The sequence below is a fragment of the Oncorhynchus gorbuscha genome, linkage group LG18 (assembly GCF_021184085.1).
Source record: "Oncorhynchus gorbuscha isolate QuinsamMale2020 ecotype Even-year linkage group LG18, OgorEven_v1.0, whole genome shotgun sequence".
Classification (NCBI taxonomy): domain Eukaryota; kingdom Metazoa; phylum Chordata; class Actinopteri; order Salmoniformes; family Salmonidae; genus Oncorhynchus; species Oncorhynchus gorbuscha.
Genome location: NC_060190.1, coordinates 29,557,699 through 29,578,598, shown reverse-complemented (window position 1 = coordinate 29,578,598; position 20,900 = coordinate 29,557,699). Strand labels below are relative to the sequence as shown.

The window sequence follows — 20,900 nt, the reverse complement described above, 5'->3', positions numbered from 1 at the left end:
TCGGATGTCGTCGACCTTCTTTTCAAAATGGTTGACGAAGTCATCTGCAGAGAGGGAGGAGGGGGGAGGGGGAGGAGGATTCAGGAGGGAGGAGGATTCAGGAGGGAGGAGAAGGTGGCAAAGAGCTTCCTAGGGTTAGAGGCAGATGCTTGGAATTTAGAGTGGTAGAAAGTGGCTTTAGCAGCAGAGACAGAGGAGGAAAATGTAGAGAGGAGGGAGTGAAAGGATGCCAGGTCCGCAGGGAGGCGAGTTTTCCTCCATTTCCGCTCGGCTGCCCGGAGCCCTGTTCTGTGAGCTCGCAATGAGTCGTCAAGCCACGGAGCGGGAGGGGAGGACCGAGCCGGCCTGGAAGATAGGGGACATAGAGAGTCAAAGGATGCAGAAAGGGAGGAGAGGAGGGTTGAGGAGGAAGAATCAGGAGATGGGTTGGAGAAGGTTTGAGCAGAGGGAAGAGATGATAGGATGGAAGAGGAGAGAGTAGCGGGGGAGAGAGAGCGAAGGTTGGGACGGCGCGATACCATCCGAGTAGGGGCAGTGTGGGAAGTGTTGGATGAGAGCGAGAGGGAAAAGGATACAAGGTAGTGGTCGGAGATTTGGAGGGGAGTTGCAATGAGGTTAGTGGAATCTAACTAGCATCTAGTAAAGATGAGGTCGAGCGTATTGCCTGCCTTGTGAGTAGGGGGGGGAAGGTGAGAGGGTGAGGTCAAAACAGGAGAGGAGTGGAAAGAAGGAGGCAGAGAGGAATGAGTCAAAGGTAGACGTGGGGAGGTTAAAGTCGCCCAGAACTGTGAGAGGTGAGCCGTCCTCAGGAAAGGAGCTTATCAAGGCATCATGCTCATTGATGAACTCTCCGAGGGGACCTGGAGGGCGATAAATGATAAGGATGTTAAGCTTGAAAGGGCTGGTAACTGTGACAGCATGAAATTCAAAGGAGGCGATAGACAGATGGGTAAGGGGAGAAAGAGAGAATGACCACTTGGGAGAGATAAGGATCCCGATGCCACCATCCCGCTGACCAGAAGCTCTCGGGGTGTGCGAGAACACGTGTTTCGTTCTATTCCTCAACTTTTTCAATTGGGGATCATCAGCAAGCATATATCTTGAACCAAATACAATACATTTCGTTTTAGAAATGTTCAACACCAATCTTTTCATATCAACCCACTCAGACACTCAGACACCATTCTTAGTTCACTGCTCAGTACATCTGTTAGCTCATTACATTCTGATGCTGTGCTATACATTGTAGTCATCGGCCAACATGACATCTCTTGCTTTGTTCATTACTGAAGGTAAATCATTATTAAAGATAGAGTAGAGAAGTGGACCTAAGGCAACTTCCTTGAGGAACACAGTGTATATATTTACTGTTTGAAAAGCTACTATTAAATAACACTTTTTGCCTTCTCCTGGATAGATAGCTTTCCATCCACGATAGAGCTGCAGACCTAAAACCATAACATTTGAGTTTAACTAGTAACAGTTCATGATCACCTACATCAAAAGCAGCACAGAAATCTAGCAACACTGTGCCAACTAACTTCCTGTCATCCATACTCTTTAACCACTCATCTGTCATTTGTGCTAAGGCCATACTCGTAGAATGCCCTTCTTTGTATGCATGCTGGAAACCGGTTATCAGAGACATTACATGACAAATAATCTGTGATTTGTACAGATACAATTTTTTCCAATAATTTACTTAACACAAGCAGCAAGCTTATAGGACGACTATTAGGACCAGTGAATGCAGATTTTTTTATCCTTAGGTAGTGGAATAACCTTGGACTCTTTCCAGACTTCTGGACACACATCTATACATCAATCACTTATTAAAAATATGAGAGATTGGAGTAGATATGTGGTTAGCTATAACTCTAAGAAATTTGGCATCAAGATGATCTGTACCAGGTGACTTGTCATCCGAAAGGGACAACAGCATCCTTTGTACCTTTTCCCTTTCTACTTGATGAAATTCGAACATGCAATGCCTCTCCTTCATGATACAATATTCTATAAGGGTATGGGGCCATCAGTTGGAATCATAGCATTCCTCAACTTGTCCACTTCGCCTGTAAAATATGAATTAAAGTAGTCTGTTCAAATCCTACCCATAATAGCATTCAATGTTCTCCACAGTTTTTTCCCATCACACTTTACTTCATCAATTTTGTTCTGATAGAACCCCTTCTTCTTACCGTTGGTTAGCTTGGTCACAAGATCTCTTAACTTACAATAACTTTGCTTATCAAACAGAGTGCCACTGACACAGCTTTCGAACAATGTTCAGTCATGTTAGCAAAAATGTGATTGATACAAGTTGATGTCGTGATAGTGTGACAGGTTAAAGGAAATATTCATAGCCTGTTATACATTAAAACATATTAGTAAATTCATAGTATGTGAGGATATTAAAACATCTAAGTTTAAAAAGATGCATTCAGTATTAGTTGATAGATATTGATAACATTCATATAAATGTGTTAAAGTTCAAATCCGTCAAGCGTACAAAGGGTATGAATTGTGAAAGTAATGTGTAAACATTATACTTATTATTTTGTGGTGCCTAAAAGTGTTAATCTGTGATCTACGAAATGCTCTTAATCTATGAGCCGGAGATCGATTGCTCTGGTCTCCACCCATATTCCTGGGGAAATCGTGGTCTTTTCTCATTGAACTAAAAGTTGAATTGAGAATACAACACCGTATCACTCTCGTGATTATTTCTCCCCTGTTTTCAGGGGCGTAACATTTTTCCCCTGCAGTTTCTCATCTTCAACAGTAGACTTCATGTTGAAAGCGTAGGACTCTAGGGAGTTCTTAGAAGAGACCTTGTCACGCTGCACATCATCCTCACACTTGTACTTCTCAGCCTCCTGGACCATGCGCTCAATGTCCTCCTTGCTCAGGCGACCCTTGTCATTTGGTGATGGTGATCTTGTTCTCCTTCCCAGTGCGCTTGTCAGCAGCAGACACGTTCATGATGCCGTTAGCATCAATGTCAAATGTGACCTCAATCTGAGGAACACGGCGAGGTGCAGGGGGGGATTCCAGTCAGCTCAAACTTGCCCAACAGGTTGTTATCCTTGGTCATGGCCCTCTCACCCTCATACACCTGAATGAGCACACCAGGCTGGTTGTCTGAGTAGGTGGTGAAGGTCTGGGTCTGCTTGGTTGGGATGGTGGTGTTATGTTTGATCAGGACGGTCATGACACCTCCGGCGGTCTCAATACCCAGGGACAGGGGTGTGACGTCCAGCACTGTCAACTAATACTAAATGCATCTTTTTAAACTTAGATGTTTTAAGATCCTCACATACTATGAACTTACTAATACGTTTTAATGTATAACAGGCTATGAATATTTCCTTTAACCTGTCACAATACCGGACCTATTGGTGAACGTTCTGGTTGGTAATGTCATAACTTGGGTCAGGTTACATACTTTGGCAACAGAAATACATTTCTTTCTCATTAGACAGTTGGTGTTAAAAAAAATCTATATTTATATCTCCCAAAAAATATCCTTCCCTATTTTCATCAGATACCTCATCCAACATTTCACATCAGCACTAGGTGGTCTAGAGCAGCAACCAACTACTGTAGTATGGGTTTCAAATGTGGTAAATGCACCTGTACCTATAGCGCCTCTAATCCATTCAACATTAAATTCTTATGCTGTTTTGCTGGATTATGACTGGATATAAACTGCAACTCCACCCCCATATCTATTTCTGTCCCGCCTGAACAAATTGTATCCATGTATAGAGATCTCAGCATCCTCAAAAGAAGAGCCCAAGTGAGTCTCTAGTATTGCCAGTACATTAATATTGTTTGACTCCACTAGACAGCAAATTTCCTAAATTGTGTTCCTTAAACTGCATATATTCGAGTGAGCAATTAACAGACCTTTATTTGATAGATTTACAGTATTTATGTGTCCAAACATGAATCAGCAGTTGGGATCTGAGAGAGATACTCAGTCAGTGTGTGTGGGGGGGGGGATTACTTGTGTCTGTCACTCCTCCTAACTCCTTGGGAGGGAGGGTGAACAATCGGTTTGCCATACCTCAGATATGTTATGTCACCTCGTTCTCTTGCAGCCTTCAGAGCTGGTATTTGTTCCTTTCTTCTTTGACGGACTGCATCTGAGAAATCCTCATTGATGAAGATGAAGGACTCTTTAAGACGTTTGGCTTTTGGAAGGACTGTATGCTTATCCTTGAACCTGAGGAATTTCACTATAATTGACCTGGGTCTGATTCCATTGGCACCACCAGTGCCCCCTGGTTTCCCAGACTGGTGAGCACGTTCCAGCCCAACCTTTTGATCCAATTGTAGCTCCTCAGATAACAGCTTTCAAACTTTGTCCTCTGATTCCGCCCATGTCTCACTTTGGCTCTCCTGGATACCTTCTATTACAAGATTATTTCTCGATTGTCTATCCAGGTAATCAGCCTTCCCAGACATGTTCTGTAGGCCCTCCCTAACTGTGGTGATTTCATTCCTCATAGAGGAACAGTTTCTGGAAAGTGTATCCTGTGTGGTCTTTAACACATCCACATCCTTATGTGTGAACTGAAGGCTTGTTTTATTGTCTTGTACATCTTTAGCCAGGTTGTCCAGCCGTTTGTTGGTAGACTCCATGATCATTTGTACGAAGCTTTAAAAGTTATTTTCCTGCTGAAGTATCATTTCCTTATAGAAAATGTTCTGCTTCTCCAAGAGTTCACGTACCTGCCCAGCGGAGATGTGATCCTCTTCTTTTTTTGGAGCCATGATCGTGCTAATTGTAGGACGAGCCTGCTATTTGAGGTGGCAGGTAGGGTAGTGGTTAGTGCGTTGGGCCTGTAACCAAAAGGTTGCTAGATCGAATCCTTAAGCTGACAAGGTCAAATTCTCATTCTGCCCCTGAACAAGGCAGTTAACCCACTTACTAGGCTGTCATTCTAAATAAGAATTTTTCTTAACTGACTTGCCTAGTTAAATAAAGATCAAATAAAATTCACTCTGTGAAATGTGAGATGCTGGTAGTAGAAAACTTTGGAAATTAATAGTCCTAAAACTGAGACAATTAGAATTGTGGCCCTAGCAACAAGGGCTAATTGTTTCGTGTGCTTGGTATCTGGCAATAGTAGACCAGGTTGCCTAGCTAGAAGCTAGGTTAGCTGCTTTGCCAATGTTGTACCACCTTGTTGGAGCAAGGCTCTGGGGACATATGTCAGTGGTCTCAGCATTAACTGTGTCCCAGGATCCAGATATGAATAGGAAAACTATTGTAAACATTTATTAGCTAACTAGGTAGCTTGTTGTTAAAGTAAAACAAACCGAGTATCTTGTCTTGTACTGCGCATGTTGATATATGTGTGTGTTCGCTCAGAGTCAATATATAGTCTCTGTCCTAAATGGCTCCCTACATATTATACTACTTTTGACTCGGTACCATAGGGCTCTGGTCAAATGGAGTGCACTGTATAGGGTGCCATTTCTTAGTATACTCTCAACTTTTTACGCACCCTGAGGATGTCAAAGGCTTTTTCATATCGTGTAAACCATTTATGTGTTTGATAAAGATTAATGTTCCGATCTGCCAGTGTTAGACACTACAAAGACGAGGAGTGATCAAGCATTAAGATGATGTGTAAAGAGATAAAATGTATCTTCAAAATTCAGCGCTATGAGGAAGGAGGCAGAGAAGAGAGAGGCTGATGACACAGAGCAGGTATAGAGAGACGTATTGGAAAAAAGTTATTCACTGAAACATTCATCCATTTTCAAAAGCACACAATGACGCCTCCATTGCAGTCTTCCACAAAGTTGTGGAGAGATCTTGCTATGTATACGAAAAAGTGGATATTCACTTCAAACTATTTCCAAAAATGAATAGTACTTACATAGGCCTATATAATGTGGTGATCTCAACCTAACCCCTTGTCCAGTGAAAATCTAATTTGTCCGGAAGGCAATCCTACGTTGTCTTGGATGTTTGCTTAGGATTGTTGTCCTGTTGGAATGTGAACCTTCGCCCCAATCTGATGTCCTGAGTGCTCTGGAGCAGGTCTATGTCAAGGATCTCTCTGTACTTTGCACTGTTCATCTTTGCTTTGATCCTGACTTGTCTCCAAGTCCCTTGGAGTCCCAAGTGGCTTCCATCTGGCCACTCTACCATAAAGCCCTGATTGGTGGAGTGCTGCAGAGATAGTTGTCCTTCTGGAAGGTTCTCCCATCTGCACAGAGGAACTCTGGAGCTCTGTCAGAGTGACCGTTGGGTTCTTGATCACCTCCCTGACCAAGGTCCTTCTCCCCCGATTGCTCAGTTTGGCCGGGCAGCCAGCTCTAGGAAGAATCTTAATGGTTCCAAACATCCACTTAAGAATGATGGAGGCCACTGTGTTGTTGGGAACCTTCAATGCTAAAGACATTTTTTGGAATCCTTCCTCAGATTTGTGCCTCGACACAATTTTGTCTCGGAGCTCCACAGACAATTCCGTTGTTGGTTTATGCTCTGACATGCACTGTCAACTGTGGGACCTTATAAAGACAGGTGTTTGCCTTTCAGAATCATGTCCAATCAATTGAATTTACTACAGGTGGACTCCAATCAAGTTGGGGGTCAGAGTCAGGCAGGTACAAAACGACAGGTGGGCTCGGGGTCAGGGCAGGCAGAATGGTCAGAACCATGGAAACTAGGAAACAGAACTTGAGAAAGCAGGGAGATGGGAAAACACGCTGGTAAGACCTGACAAGACAAAACGAACTGGCAACAGACAAACAGAGAACACCGGTATAAATACAGTGGGGAAATGAGGAAGATGGGCGACAACTGGAGGGGTTAGAGACAAGCACAAAGACAAAGAAACAAATCAGGATGTGACAATTATGGGGTATTGTGTGTAGATTGCTGAGGATTGTGTTGTATTTAATCCATTTTAGAATAAGGCTATAACGTAACAAAATGTGGAAAAAGTCAAGGGGTCTGAATTCTATCTGAAGGCACTTTATATACGCAATATAACAATGTGAGGGAACGATGAGCGGTTAAGGCAAGCAGTAATTTCGATTAAGACATTTGAGCAAGCTAAGACGAATGTTGTCAATATGCCGATCGGTTCAGCACTTTTGAAATGGACAGCAACAGAATTCAGAACAAGGGCCATTCTTACAGTATTCTCCCTGTACACCAAGTCAGAACCACAGGATAAAGAACAGGGGCATATAAGCAGACAATGAAAGCTCTTACAATATTCAATGATGGCATTTCTCTAAAACAGGCTATAGGCTACATGTGCACCACCAAGTCAGAAGAGTAGGCTTTTCAGGTTCTGAGGGGGAGAGGGACTACATTCTTAGGGTGAGACACATGGGCCACTAACAGCTTACTAAACAACAAACACTTAGTGTAACAGTATACATGTCTCCCTGGCATACATCATTTATGCAGCAGCATGCCAGACACATTTTGTGATTCAACATTGTTGTGCTGTGCTCACTTGAACAGGAAGGTGGCTCAGCTGTCCTTCTTGTGGGAAAACCTTGTCATCAAAGTCTGGCATTGTCTGGATGAAGTCATGCTGGTTTGACAGCATGGCTAATGTATTCAACCTTTTCTGGTCTGTGGTGTTGCGTGCAAATGTTTATCATTTTAAAGCTTGGAAAATAGACCCTTTCAGACAGATTCCTTGAACCCGGACATGGACCACACACCATCTCCCCCGAATAGCAGGGAGGGGAATAATAATGATGATTGATTTGGGATGCTTGCAGTTAGCCACTGATTCCTTCCAAACCACTCACTGTTGAATTTGCGATTACCGACTTGAGCACCGATACATTTTATCTCTAATTTTGCCAATAGATAGTTGACATGATTCTTGACATGAAGACTTCGAAGCTATTATGTTGACATGATCAGTTCAATCAAAGCTATGGTAGATATAATGTGATTTACGTCATTTTATTTGTGGCCGATGACCTTGAGTTACCTGGACAGGAACTGCTGTAAATCTATGGCACTGCCCAAGGGGGCTTGAACTGCCTGGCTCTTCCTGTAGTTTATGTGGTGATGTAATGTCCCCATGAGTGACAGAACACTGAGCAAATCACAGCACAACTAGAAAATATTACCAATGCCTATGCTCTATATTTTTTTGCTGACTGCCCAACCACCACAGAAAGCACTGAGCTAAGCTGAAACACCTACATTTTGGTGCTGCATTACTCAAGAAAGAGAATATGTTTGTATAAGGCTTCATTCATTCAAGGATATCTTTTTATTATTGTTTGCAAACTGCTATGTGACACGAATTAATGCCAGAATAAAATACAAAACAAGCCTTATTTTAATTTTATTTTGCTCAACAGATGGGGCTCAAAACAGGAATTAACAGGTCCCCACTGTGTACAATGTTACAAAACTTAATTTTGACTGCACTGGGCCTTTAACATGTTTTGCAATAATGTGAATTTGTGTAGCTGTCTTGAATAAGCTATTGTGTTTATCGATGATTTGCGTGTTTGATTCAATTACAATGCATCTCCTTTCTCGTAGACACCACACACCCATCTTAATATATATACCAAGTAAACTGGGGTGCGTTTGTGTGGTGGTGACAATGAATATCTCTGCCCTGACGTTCTTTGAGTCTGTTCATGCCAGACATCCTTGTGGTCCTTCACACATTCAATCAGCACATACAGTAGTTATGCTGCAGAGGCCACCCAGACCCTTACAATTTTGCACACCCCCTCTCCTATCCCGTGAAACTCTGCTCAAGGTTACTGAACAAAATAATGTACTCTCAAACAAGGCTCTGTTCCAAATTACACCATATTCCCTATATAGCGCACTACTTTTGACCATAGGGCTATCGTCAAAAGTAGTGTGCTACAGTGCCTTCAGAAAGTATTCAGACCTTTTGCCACATTTTGTTACATTGCAGCCTTATTCTAAAATGTATTAAATAAATAAAAATATAAGCAATCTACACACAATACTCCATAATGACAATGTGAAAACAAGGTTTTAGAAATGTTTGCACATTTCTTAAAAAAACTTAAATCCTTTAAATGCATAAGTATTCAGACCCTTTGCTATGAGACTCGAAATTGAGCTCAGGTGCATCCTGTTTCCATTCATAATCCTTGAGATGTTTCTACAACTTGATTGAAGTCCACCTGTGGTAAATTCAATTGATTTGGACATGTCATTGAAAATAAGAATTTGTTCTTAACTGACTTGCCTAGTCAAATAAAGATAAAATAAATAAATAAAATGATTTGGAAAGGCACACACCTGTCTATTAAGGTCCCACAATTGACAATACATGTCAGAGCAACAACCGAGCCATGAGGTCGATGGAATTGTCTGTAGAGCTCCGAGACAGGATTGTGTCGAGGCACAGATCTGGCAAAGGGTACCAAAACATTTCAATAGCATTTAAGGTCCGCAAGAACACAGTGACCTCCATCATTCTGAAATGGAGACTCTTCCTAGAGCTGGCCAACCGGCCAAACTGAGCAATCGGGGGAGAAGTTCCTTGGTCAGGGAGGTGACCAAGAACCCGATGGTCATTCTGACAGAGCTCTAGAGTTCCTCTGTGGAAATGGGAGAACCTTCCCCAAGGACAACCTTCCCCAAGGACGCCACTCATCACTAAAAGGAACATGACAGCCCGCTTGGAGTTTGCCAAAAGGCACCTAAAGCCTCCCCGACCATGAGAAACAAGATTCTCTGGTCTGATGAGACCAAGATTGAACTCTTTGGCCTGTATGCCAAGCGTTACATCTGGAGTAAACGTGGCACCATCCCTACGGTGAAGCATGTGGTGGCAGCATCATGCTGTGGGGATGTTTTTCAGCGGCAGGGACTGGGACACTAGTCAGGATTGAGGCAAAGATGAATGGAGCAATATACAGAGAGATCCCTGATGAAAACCTGCTCCAGAGTGCTCAGGACCTAAGACTGGGGCAAAGGTTCACACAACAACGACCCAAAGCATACAGCCAAGACACCATGGCTTCAGGACAAGTCTCTGAATGTTCTTGAGTGGCCCAGCCAGAGCCTGGACTTGAACCCGATCGAACATCTCTGGAGAGACCTGTAAATAGCTGTGCAGCAACGCTCCCCATCCAACCTGACTGAGCTTGAGAGGATCTGCAGAGATGAATGAGGGAAACTCCCAAATACAAGTGTGCCAAGCTTGTGGCGTCATATCCAAGAAGACTCAAGGTTGTAATCGCTGCCAAAGGTGCTTCAACAAAGTACTGAGTCAACGGTTTGAATACTAATGTAATATATATATATATTTTTTTGTCATTTGTTAAAATTTCTAAAAAACTGTTTTTGCTTTGTCATTATGGGGTATTGTGTGTAGATTGATGAGGGGGGAAAAGGAAAAAAATTAGATCAGTTTTAGAATAAGGCTGTAACGTAACAAAAATTGTGACCAGGTAGACACTACTATCTGTTTAAGAAAGTTTAAATGTCTCACAGTCAACTTAAACCTCTGTCTTACAATAATACTCTCATCTCCACTCAACATTTATATTTCCAAGAGAAGGGTATTGAATATAAGGAGAGGCTTACCGCTATAGTGTTCACTGCCTTAAAGGGCTAGCAGGATAAACCACCACTGTATATGAATTGGCGCCAACAGGAGTGGACTCTAACTGTAAATGTCATGTAATATTGAAGCATGACTTGATCCAAGTGGAGTGTGAAAATTGCCACGCCATCCTTTTCCATTGCACATATCATAGAATTATAATTGCTCTGGCGGCATGAAATGCATAGAAATGGATTTATATAATTACTTTCTTTATTATGCTCTTAGGCATGTGCGCCGCTGTCCAGTGTCATGTGGAGACCATCTCAATGAGATAAGAAGTACGACATCTGTCCCTCCGATTGCAGTATTTAACATGAACTTTTCTTGAAAATGAATTTGATTGGTTGACCTTCTGTAAAAATGCTGCTTTGGATCATAGAAAAATGCATGTCTTTGTAACCCCTAATGCTTTGCTTTAATAGTCCTCGGGGACCTAAATGATGTATACTGTCAGCCTAGCCTATACATTACCTCTGTAGAATTCAGGTCAATACGTGCTATAGAAAGCACATACATCCCAAATCCAGCCTCTACCGCTGTAAACATTCCAAAACACACACAGTACACAAGCCATTATGTTTCCACTTTGCCGCATACATATAGCCCCCTTGGGAATCTCCTCCTGGCTGCTGTTTATTCAATACGAGGTACCATACATTTTTTTTTTAAATCTCTCGACCCACTCGATCTATCAGGATGTCTGCTTGTGTCAGTTTGTCGGGTGGCGGCGATGTTGTGAATGAGTGATTGTTGGTTGAAACGCCCGGCACAGGGAGCTTCTGCCAAAGCCTGGCCCTGTGTGGCAATGTCAGTAATCAGACTCGTCAATCAGCGCTCCCTGTGACCTTGTGTCAAGTCAAACTTCTCCAGTGCTGTAGTCTCGGCCCTCCGCACTTTGCAATTCACCACAGTGTACGCTCCTGAGAGTCTCGAGCCCCCTCAATAATTGATGGTCAGAAATTGATGGAAGTCTATGGAGAAATGCCATAAACACCCGAAACCGACACTGTTAAGTTGGTATGCCTGTGTTATGGACATTATGGTCTCCATGACCTTTGTAACTTTGTAACATTTAAAAGCAATTGTAACCTTTTATTTTACAGTAACAGTATTTACACAATTCGTCTTTCAACCATGGTCCAAGGGCCCGTGGCTTACAATGTGAGAAGTTGCTTGGGAGTGGGGGGGGGGGGGGGGGTTGTATTAGCAGATGAACAGGCTATTGCCATGGGAGAGCAATGCCATTGAGCGCTAGAGTAATTATTCAGGAAATGGCATCAACGGTAGCTACAGGAGATGACTTTGCCCTCATATGAAACACTTTCAATATGCCTTTTTATTTAAAGCTTTGATTGCTTTTACTCTTTTACCATCCCTCCAAAGCCACAAACCCATTTCCTTAATAGCTGATAACACTTTGGGGCTTATTTTGTGGCATCTACTCGATGGAATGTGCTTACCAGCTCTTGACTAGCGCCTCCTACACACTTCATCCACATTGTAATTTGACATTGGGCATCAACAATGTACAAGCTTCATGAGTACTATGACCCTACAGTCATAAGAACTGACAAAACGTCATTCTTTCATTACATTATGTAAACCCATGTAAATAGTAATCTCCTGACTTTTAGTCAGTGGCAACATGTCAGCATCAATTAGTGGAAAGGGTTGTGCTGTGGCATGCAATTTACTCATTTCTATATCCTCATGCTCATCAAGAACAACAGAAACAATGTAATGTAACTATGTTAAGAGCAGGGCGAGGGCCCATAATGTTTTCTTCGCATTCCTTCTTTGTAGAACCCTGTTGTGAGTACGAAATGATGATATATTCATACCTTTGTCTACATTCCTTCCCAAATAGACAATGGGATGCAATAAATTGCTTCCATCTTCCGGAACAAATCCATATAATGCAGCAGACTGGTTATATTATGTGACTAAAAGAAACACTTAAAAATAAAATATAGGGATCCCCCTTCTATGATGTCTCACAGGGAGTAAAGACAGATTTGTGTGTTAAATACGTCTATTTTTATACTCCTGGATCATTTGGAAATGTCCCTCTGGGCACAGCACAACATTTCAACGTGGATAATTGGGTACTATTTGGTTGAGATGTTGATCAATGAGATTACAACCTATATTCACCCACTCAAAAGAGAGTCAAAAGTTAGTTGAATTTCCAATGTGTTATCACTATGCTTTCAACCATCTAAAAGCAAAACCAGATGTCAGTGGAGAAACAATGGCAGATGTTTTGTTTAGTTGGCACCCAAATGTCTAACTGTGCTTTCAACCATTTTAAAAGCACAGCTAAATTAAAATAGGAGTACAATGTCGGATATTTTACGGATATTTTTAAACGATAGATTAATGTGTTATCATTGTGCTTCCTCTAATAGCAGAACCAAATTACCTGGATTGCAGTTGGCATTACATTTAAAAGTACATGGTACATGGTGCAAGTGATCAATGCCATTCGAGATTCCGCACAGATTATTACAGCAGATCTTCACAGACCTGCGACGACAGAGCTTGAGGGAATCTGTAGAGAAGAATAGGAGAACCTCCCCAAATACAGCTGTGCCAAGCTTGTAGTGTCATACCCAAGAAGACTCAAGGCTGTAATCACTGCCAAAGTTGCTTTAACAAGTACTGAGTAAAGGGTGTAAATACTTATGTAATGAAAAAAAAAAATGCTTAAATTTATAAAAAACTGTTTTTGGTTTGTCAGTATCTGGTATTGTGTGTAAATTGATGAGGAACATTTTTTAAATCAATTTTAGAATAAGTCTGTAACGTGACAACATGTGGAAAAAGTAAAGGGGTCTGAATACTTTCCAAAGGCCCTGTAAATAGACCTAAATAATATCATTAATGATATGAGTGTTAAAGTATGGTCACATTTAATTTTATCTGTTAACTAAACCTACCCTTTGGGATGATTGATGGCAACAGTGAATCTATTTAGTGTTTTAAGTGGAGATCGCTCAACAATCATTCTCCCAATAGCACATTGGTAATAGTCAGTGGCAAATAGAATAGCAAAGCAATGCTAGGCTTGGTTAAAACCTTGGATGGAAGACCAAAGGGTCGCTGTATAGATCAATTCTCCAGTAAGAGGTGCTGCCCACCCAGTCTGTTGTTGTTTTTTCCTGATAGAGGATATTACGTTGAAGATCTGATGTGGTTTTAAAAAAGGTACAAATTCAACATATTTTATTAAACAAGGTTTGTCTGTTGAAATTTGTTTACCATGAAGACATAATCCTGTGGTTGAAATTTCACTCTCAAAACAACAGTTTATGTTGATGACTTTTTAAAATCCAATGTATTTTCCTTGTAGATTCCACATCACAATATGTTGAGGAATTACGTTGTGCCAAGTGGGGAGTCACTCATTGCTTTCCCTAAAAGTTACAACAACATAATATAGATCAGGAAACAAATCAGGCACACTTTCATGCTTTGCACTTGTGTGGCATTTTCTTTTCTCAACCTTCCTCAAGTTTCAACATTTCAGTGTTTAGGTAAATGACAAAATTGAGGGTCTGCACAGGAAAATGTTCATACTTAGTACTTGTGTGGCATTTTCTTTCCTCAAAACCTCAACTCTGGAGTGGACGTTGAGGTTTCAACGTTTCAGTGTTTAGGTAAATGATGGCTTTGAAGGGCTGTAGCTACAGAACAGAAGAGAATCCTCCGATATACTGTAGCTCAAAGGAACCCTTTGAAAGGATCCCACTGCCTCAGGGCTGATAAGATCAAATCAGTGGAGATTATCAGGGCGGCATTTTAGAACTGCTAGCCCATCTCGGAATAGACAGTGGTTTAGCTGTGGGGAAGTTTACCAGATAGAAGGGATATCTGATGTGTTCTACTCACAGGGAAGATGTGCACTGAGATAGGGCTGATACAGGATGATACTTCAGATGTCTGTCAATGTGTAGATAACTGTGCGTGTCGCCCGTGGAACTATTGGGACAGTGTCGTCCTCTTTTCATTCATGTTTTGTCTGATCTGAATTTCGGTAAAAACTATTTTCTGCCCTCAAATTGGGATATCTTAGGAGCTATTGGCCATTTTTGATTAAATTGTGGTTTCAACCTCATTATATATGCCACTTAGCAGATGCTTTTATCCAAAGTGACTTACATTCATGCATGCATACATTTGACATACGCGCAGTCCTGGGAATTGAGTCTACTATCCTGGCATTGCAAGCACCATGCTCTACCAAAGCGCAACAGAGGACCACTGACTTCTGTGCGGAGATTTTACATATTCTTCTAATAAAACACAAAAGCATTTTGTTATGGGTTGCAGGTAGTACATATTTAATCTCTTAAATAATTTGGGGGTAGATTGTAGTCTTTGTGTAATGAAAAGCAGAGCCTTTTTACAATCATTACATTGTTTGTACTGTATTGCCTTTTTCCTTTGCTCTATTTTCTCTGTCTGATTCTTATATGTTTTTATTTTATTATGTTGATTTGAACAGGGACAATGTACAACAAAAGCATAAGTCTCAGTACACTTGATAAATGATGCTTTGTAACAGATTTAGCTACCAGCTCATTTCCATCTGGAGTCCCCGGACAGGTGAACATATAAACAAGAAAAACATTGAAGCCAACAGACAACAGTGCTTTCAGAAAGTATTCACACCCCTTGCCTTTTTCCACATTCTGTTGTTGCAAAGTGGGATTCAAATGGATTTAATTGTACATTTTTGGTCAACAATCTATACAAAATACTCTAATGTGGAGGAAATATAAAAAAAGAAAAAATTATGAATGAAAAAAAAACACTAATATATCTTGATTAGATAGGTATTCAACCCCCTGAGTCAATACATGTTAAAATTACCTTTGGCAGCGATTACAGATGTGATTATTTCTGGATAATGTCTCTAACAGCTAAGCAATATATTTTCAAGACAATTTAAGTCAAAACTGTAACTAGGCCACTCAGGAACGTTCAATGGCGTCTTGGTAATCAACTCCAGTGTATATTTGGCCATGTTTTTGTCACGCCCTGATCTGTTTCACCTGTCTTTATGATTGTCTCCACCTCCCTCCAGGTGTCGCCTATCTTCCCCATTATCCCGTGTATTTATAGCTGTGTTTTCTGTCTGTCTGTTGTCAGTTCATCTTGTTCGTTCAAGCCTACCAACATTTTGTGTTTCAGCTCCTGCTTTTTCTCGTCCTCCTGGTTTTTGAACCTTGCCTGTCCTGACGCTGTACCCTGCCGGCCTGGCCACTCTGCCTGAGCCTGCCTGCTGTCCTGTACCTTCGCTCCACCTCTGGATTACCGACCTCTGCCTGACCTGAGCCTGCCTACCATCCTGTACCTTGTCCTCGACTCCGGATTATCAACCCCTGTCGTTTGCCTGCCCCTGTTACAATGAACATTGTTACTTCACTCAGTCTGCACATGGGTCTTACCTTGGTACCTGATGGTTTTAGGTAATTGTTCTGATGAAAGGTGAATTTGTCTCCTAGTGTCTGTTGGAAAGCCTACTGAAGTTTGCCCCCAGTATTTTTCCTGTGCTTAGCTCTATTCCATGTATTTTTGTCCTCATAAAACACCCGGTCCTTGCAGATGACAAGTATACCCATAACAAGCTGCAGCCACCACCATGCTTGAAAATATGAAGTGTGGTACTCAGTGATGTGGTATTGGATTTGTCACAAACGTAAAAATGTTTGTATTTAGGACAAAAAGTCAATTTCTTTGCCACATTTTTTGCCTTATTGCAAACAGGATGGATGTTTTGGAATGTGTATGTCATTTATGGTAGCATTGTGGAGTAAATATAATGTTGATCCTTCCTCAGTTATCTATCACAGCCATTAAACTCAAACTTTTTAAAATAATCATTGGCCTCTTGGTGAAATCCCCAACTAGCTCTGTCTTACATCAGAATTCGATGTTCATACGTTCCTCAAAAGTTTAATTTAGAAGTGTTTAAGGTTACGTTTTAGCATTAATTCCGAAGGATTAAAGTTAGAGTTAAGGTTCGAGATAGGCTTAAAACAAAACTCAAAATCAACTTTCTATGGCTGGTTTCAAACTTGCACACTTTGGTATCAGAGGCAGATGCTTACACCCATCCGCCATCCCGTCCACAACTGAAAAGTACTTGAAGGTAACAACACTCACGTTTGCCCCTAGTGGCAGGTTTCCACGTCATCTCCCAACGTCCTCAGAAATGGATGTTGAACACTGACTTGTATCACGGGTGACCTGGCTGGAAATCCCTGAGCGGTTTCCTTCCTCTTAGGAAGGGTGCCTGTATCTATGTAGTGACTGTGTGTATTGATACACCATCCAAAGTGTAACTTAATAACTGTCCATGCTCAAATGGATATTAAATGTATTTTTTTCTCTCACATCTACAAGTAGGTGCCCTTCTTTCCCTACCATTGGAGCACCTCCCTTGTCTTTGGTTGAATCTGTGCTTGAAATGTACTGTTTGACTGAGGGAACTTACAATTATCTGCATGTGTGGGGCACAGAGATGGGGTAGTCATTTAAAAATCATGTCATATACTCTTATTGCAACCTATGTGACTTGTTAAGCACATGTTTACTCCTTAACTTACTTAGGCTTTCCATAACAAAAGGGTTGAATACTTATTGACTCAAAATATTTCAGCTTTTCATTTTTTATTCATTTCTAAAAATGTCAAAATGAATTCCACTTTGACATTATGGGGTATTGTGTGTAGATCCGTGACAATCTCAATTGAATCCATTTTAAGACAACAAAATCAAATCCCTGAGCTGACAAGGTCTGTCGTTCTGCCCCTGAACAAGGGGCACTAGGAACTCCCTGTTCCTAGGCCATCATTGTAAATAAGAATTTGTTCTTAACTGACTTGCCCAGTTAAATAAAGGCAGGTGGCAATAAGTCACTGAGGCAATAAAACTGCAGAGGTATAACAAAAAAGATGAACTTGTGCTGACATTGTTTACAGTGTAGGTTGCTTGCCATTAAATAAACATGATTAAATATTTGAAGCATTTTTCTGACAGGTTACTCAAAGCTTAATTACAATAGGCTGTAAGGAAAATGTGGAGAAAATAAAATTAGATGAAAAATAGAGCTAAATAACCCACACAGATACCTCTATAACATTTCCATTTTGTTGGCTTTCTGTCATAAAGCTGTCCCGTTCGCTGAAAGGATCGGACCAAGTAGCAGCGTGGTATGCATACATTCTCTTTATTAAAAGATTGAACACCGAACAAAATAACAAAAGAAATGTGACGCTATACAATATAGTGCTGACAGGTAACTACACATAGTCAAGATCCCACAAACACCACAGGTGTTTGAAATGGCTACCTAAATATGATCCCCAATCAGAGACAATGATAAAAAGCTGCCTCTGATTGGGAACCATATCAGGCCACCATAGACATACAAAAACCCTAGACTATACAAAAACTAGAGTACCCACCCTAGTCACACCCTAACCCAGTGGTTCTTAACCTTGTTGGAGGTACTGATCCCCACCAGTTTCATATGCGCATTCACCGAACCCTTCTTAATTGGAAAAATAAAATATTTTTTTTTTTCAAATTCAAAACATAGGTATATATTTTACTGGTGCACAAAATGAACCGTGCATCAATATCACTGTGTTCAAAGAACAAAATCATCAAAAGATGATTTTTACACAAACAAAAACATAATAATGAATATTTACTGCAAATCAGTGTGACCTCTGCTGTTGCCTTTCAGAGACCAGTTCAGAAATGTGCGGCTTCACCTTGCGAAAATGACATGAGAGTGGCACTTGCCAACAAAGTCTGTTCCTTTTCTTCGTGTTTAGGTCCAGCATCCTCAAAGGATTGCTCGCAAAGATATGTTGTAACAAACGGTATAAAAATCTCCAGAGCTTTCTTAGCAATAACAGGGTACTTTACCATTTGTTGACACCAAAAAACGTTGTTGTTCTGAAGAGTTGCTGTTGAACCTGGCTCTGCTAAATTTCAATGATTTCATTAAGGTATTCATCATTGACATCTGTTGTCTCAACACTAAACGTCAACGGCTGTCTCACCCATGCTGGATATGACTCTCTTGTAGGGAAGTATCCGTAAAGAGACTTTGCAAGCTCATCTAAGTGCGTGGCAATTGCTTGCTTCAGTTCCGCAGGTACAGACATGTCTCCGAATCCAGATACATCTTCGATCTTACTTACACAGTCGTCCAGCAGGGGAAAGTTTGCGAAGTTATCGTTCTCTGTTTGTAGTTTCCATAACGGTAGCTTTTTTTGAAAAGCCTTCAGGTTTTCCTCTGCTTCGATGATGTTGACTCCACCACCCTGCATCTTTTGATTGAGATGATTGAGAGCTGCGAAGATATCAGCCATGTACGCTAAAATGAGAATGAACTCAGAATTTTTTTAAGCAATCTGCATGACAATGTTGGTGCTCTTGCAAAAACAGGGCTAATTCCACACGCAAGGCAAAAACACGATTCAGCACCTGTCCCCGGGATAACCACCAAACATTAGAATGGTACAGAAGTACCTCGAATTCAGAGCCCATTTCTTTACACAGCTCACTGAAGATGCAGTGCCGCACTAGTTCGCACATAGTTCACGCATTCCACTACAATTTTTAATACTTCTGCCAGTTTTGGAGGCAAGGTTTTTGTTCCCAACGCATGCCTGTGCAGAATACAATACGTAACAATGACGGGTGGTGCATCGGCTTTCACTAGCGCACCAAAACCAGACTTTCTTCCCAGCATGACTGGAGCTCCGTCCGAACAAACTGCAGAAGCCATATCCCACGAAAGATTGTTGTCTTTGAAGAAGTCATCCACAAGTTTCTTCACATCGGCTGCCTTAGTTGTTGTTGTTGTAAGAGGCTTACAAAATAAAAAATGTGGAAATGTCTGTGGTCTCGTCGAGTTGAAGGCAGAATTTTGCCGGGCTTGAAATCAGATCTGTAACTACTTGAGCCAAGATGTCTTTGCTCATGTCCTCTATTCTGTCGCTGGTGGTGTCATTTGCAAGAGGAATTTGGGATAACTTAACTTCAGCTTCTTTTCCCAGCATGATATTCACCTTTCTTCAACACAACTGGTTTTACGAGTGTTTCACCAATGGTGTGTGGTTTGCCTTGCTTTGCGATCAGGTAAGCAACTTCGTACGATGCTGTGGGGACCGGTTTTTTGATGGGTACAATGCCGAGAACAGGCAGAGTAGCCTTTTCATCGAATCTGGCTCTCTTCACCTTGAATTCAGCGAGCGTTATGTTCTTGTATTTTCCATCTCCATGCAGCTTAAGGAAGTGTTTTCTTAGTTTTGCCGGTGCTAGACTAGAATTGCTCAACTTGGCATTGCAAATCATGCAGTTAGGACGCTAACTCCCATCACGTTCCGTTATACATGTGAATCCATATTGTACATATTCGTCCGACCCCTTTCTTTTTTTCCTCGACATAGTAAGTATGAAGGGATTAAAATATTAAGAAAGAAATCACAAGACGTACCATCACGACAGTCACAAGTCGACTACTGAGCGCACCAAATTCCCTGCAGCACAGATAGGCCAAGCGATGTAGTGTGATCACCTGCGGCCAATGATGGCCAAGCGGGGCGTGTCATCACGAATCATATGAGACGGATGTGTGTCTTGATCTCCGCCGAACCCCTGAGACTGACTCACCGAACCCCTGGGGTTCGATCGAACCCAGGTTAAGAACTACTGCCCTAACCTAACCAAAATATAAAGAAAACAGAGATATCTCAGGTCAGGTCATGACAAAAGCAATGGTGTGCATTTCTAGTTGAAGTAATCTCATTCAATATGTCCCGAGAACCTTTCAACTGAATAAAAGTTTGTCAAAAACTACAATAAAGGATATCCTCATTATATAGAACAGTAATACACTTTGTTAACTGTTTGCTATTGGTCTCAGAGGACCGGTGCTGCAACCAGCAGCCAAAACAGCAATGTTTTCTTATGCTTTGTGACCAGGTGGCCTTTGGGTTATTGTTCCTCTTTCCATTCCATCAAATAATGATGGTTGACACGCCCAAAGCGGATCCTTTGTCCGCACCACCCAGGGCATTTGACCTGATTCCAGAGGCCAACCCAAAACAACACCGATGGAGAAGAGGGAGACAGAGCGGTTTTCTGGTCAGACTTCGGAGGCGCGCACACAATCCACCGCTTCCTAATATAATACTCGCTAATGTCCAGTCCCTAGAAAACAAGGTAGACGAAATCAGGGCAAGAGTTGCTTTCCAGAGAGACATC

The 20,900-nt window shown here is 41.5% G+C and overlaps 1 pseudogene; it reads right to left on the bottom strand.

Annotated features, from left to right (window-relative positions):
* Positions 1 to 2,720: 2,720 nt before the first annotated feature.
* On the bottom strand, positions 2,721 to 4,779 carry LOC124004134 (annotated as a pseudogene).
* Between the last annotated feature and the right edge of the window lie 16,121 nt (positions 4,780 to 20,900).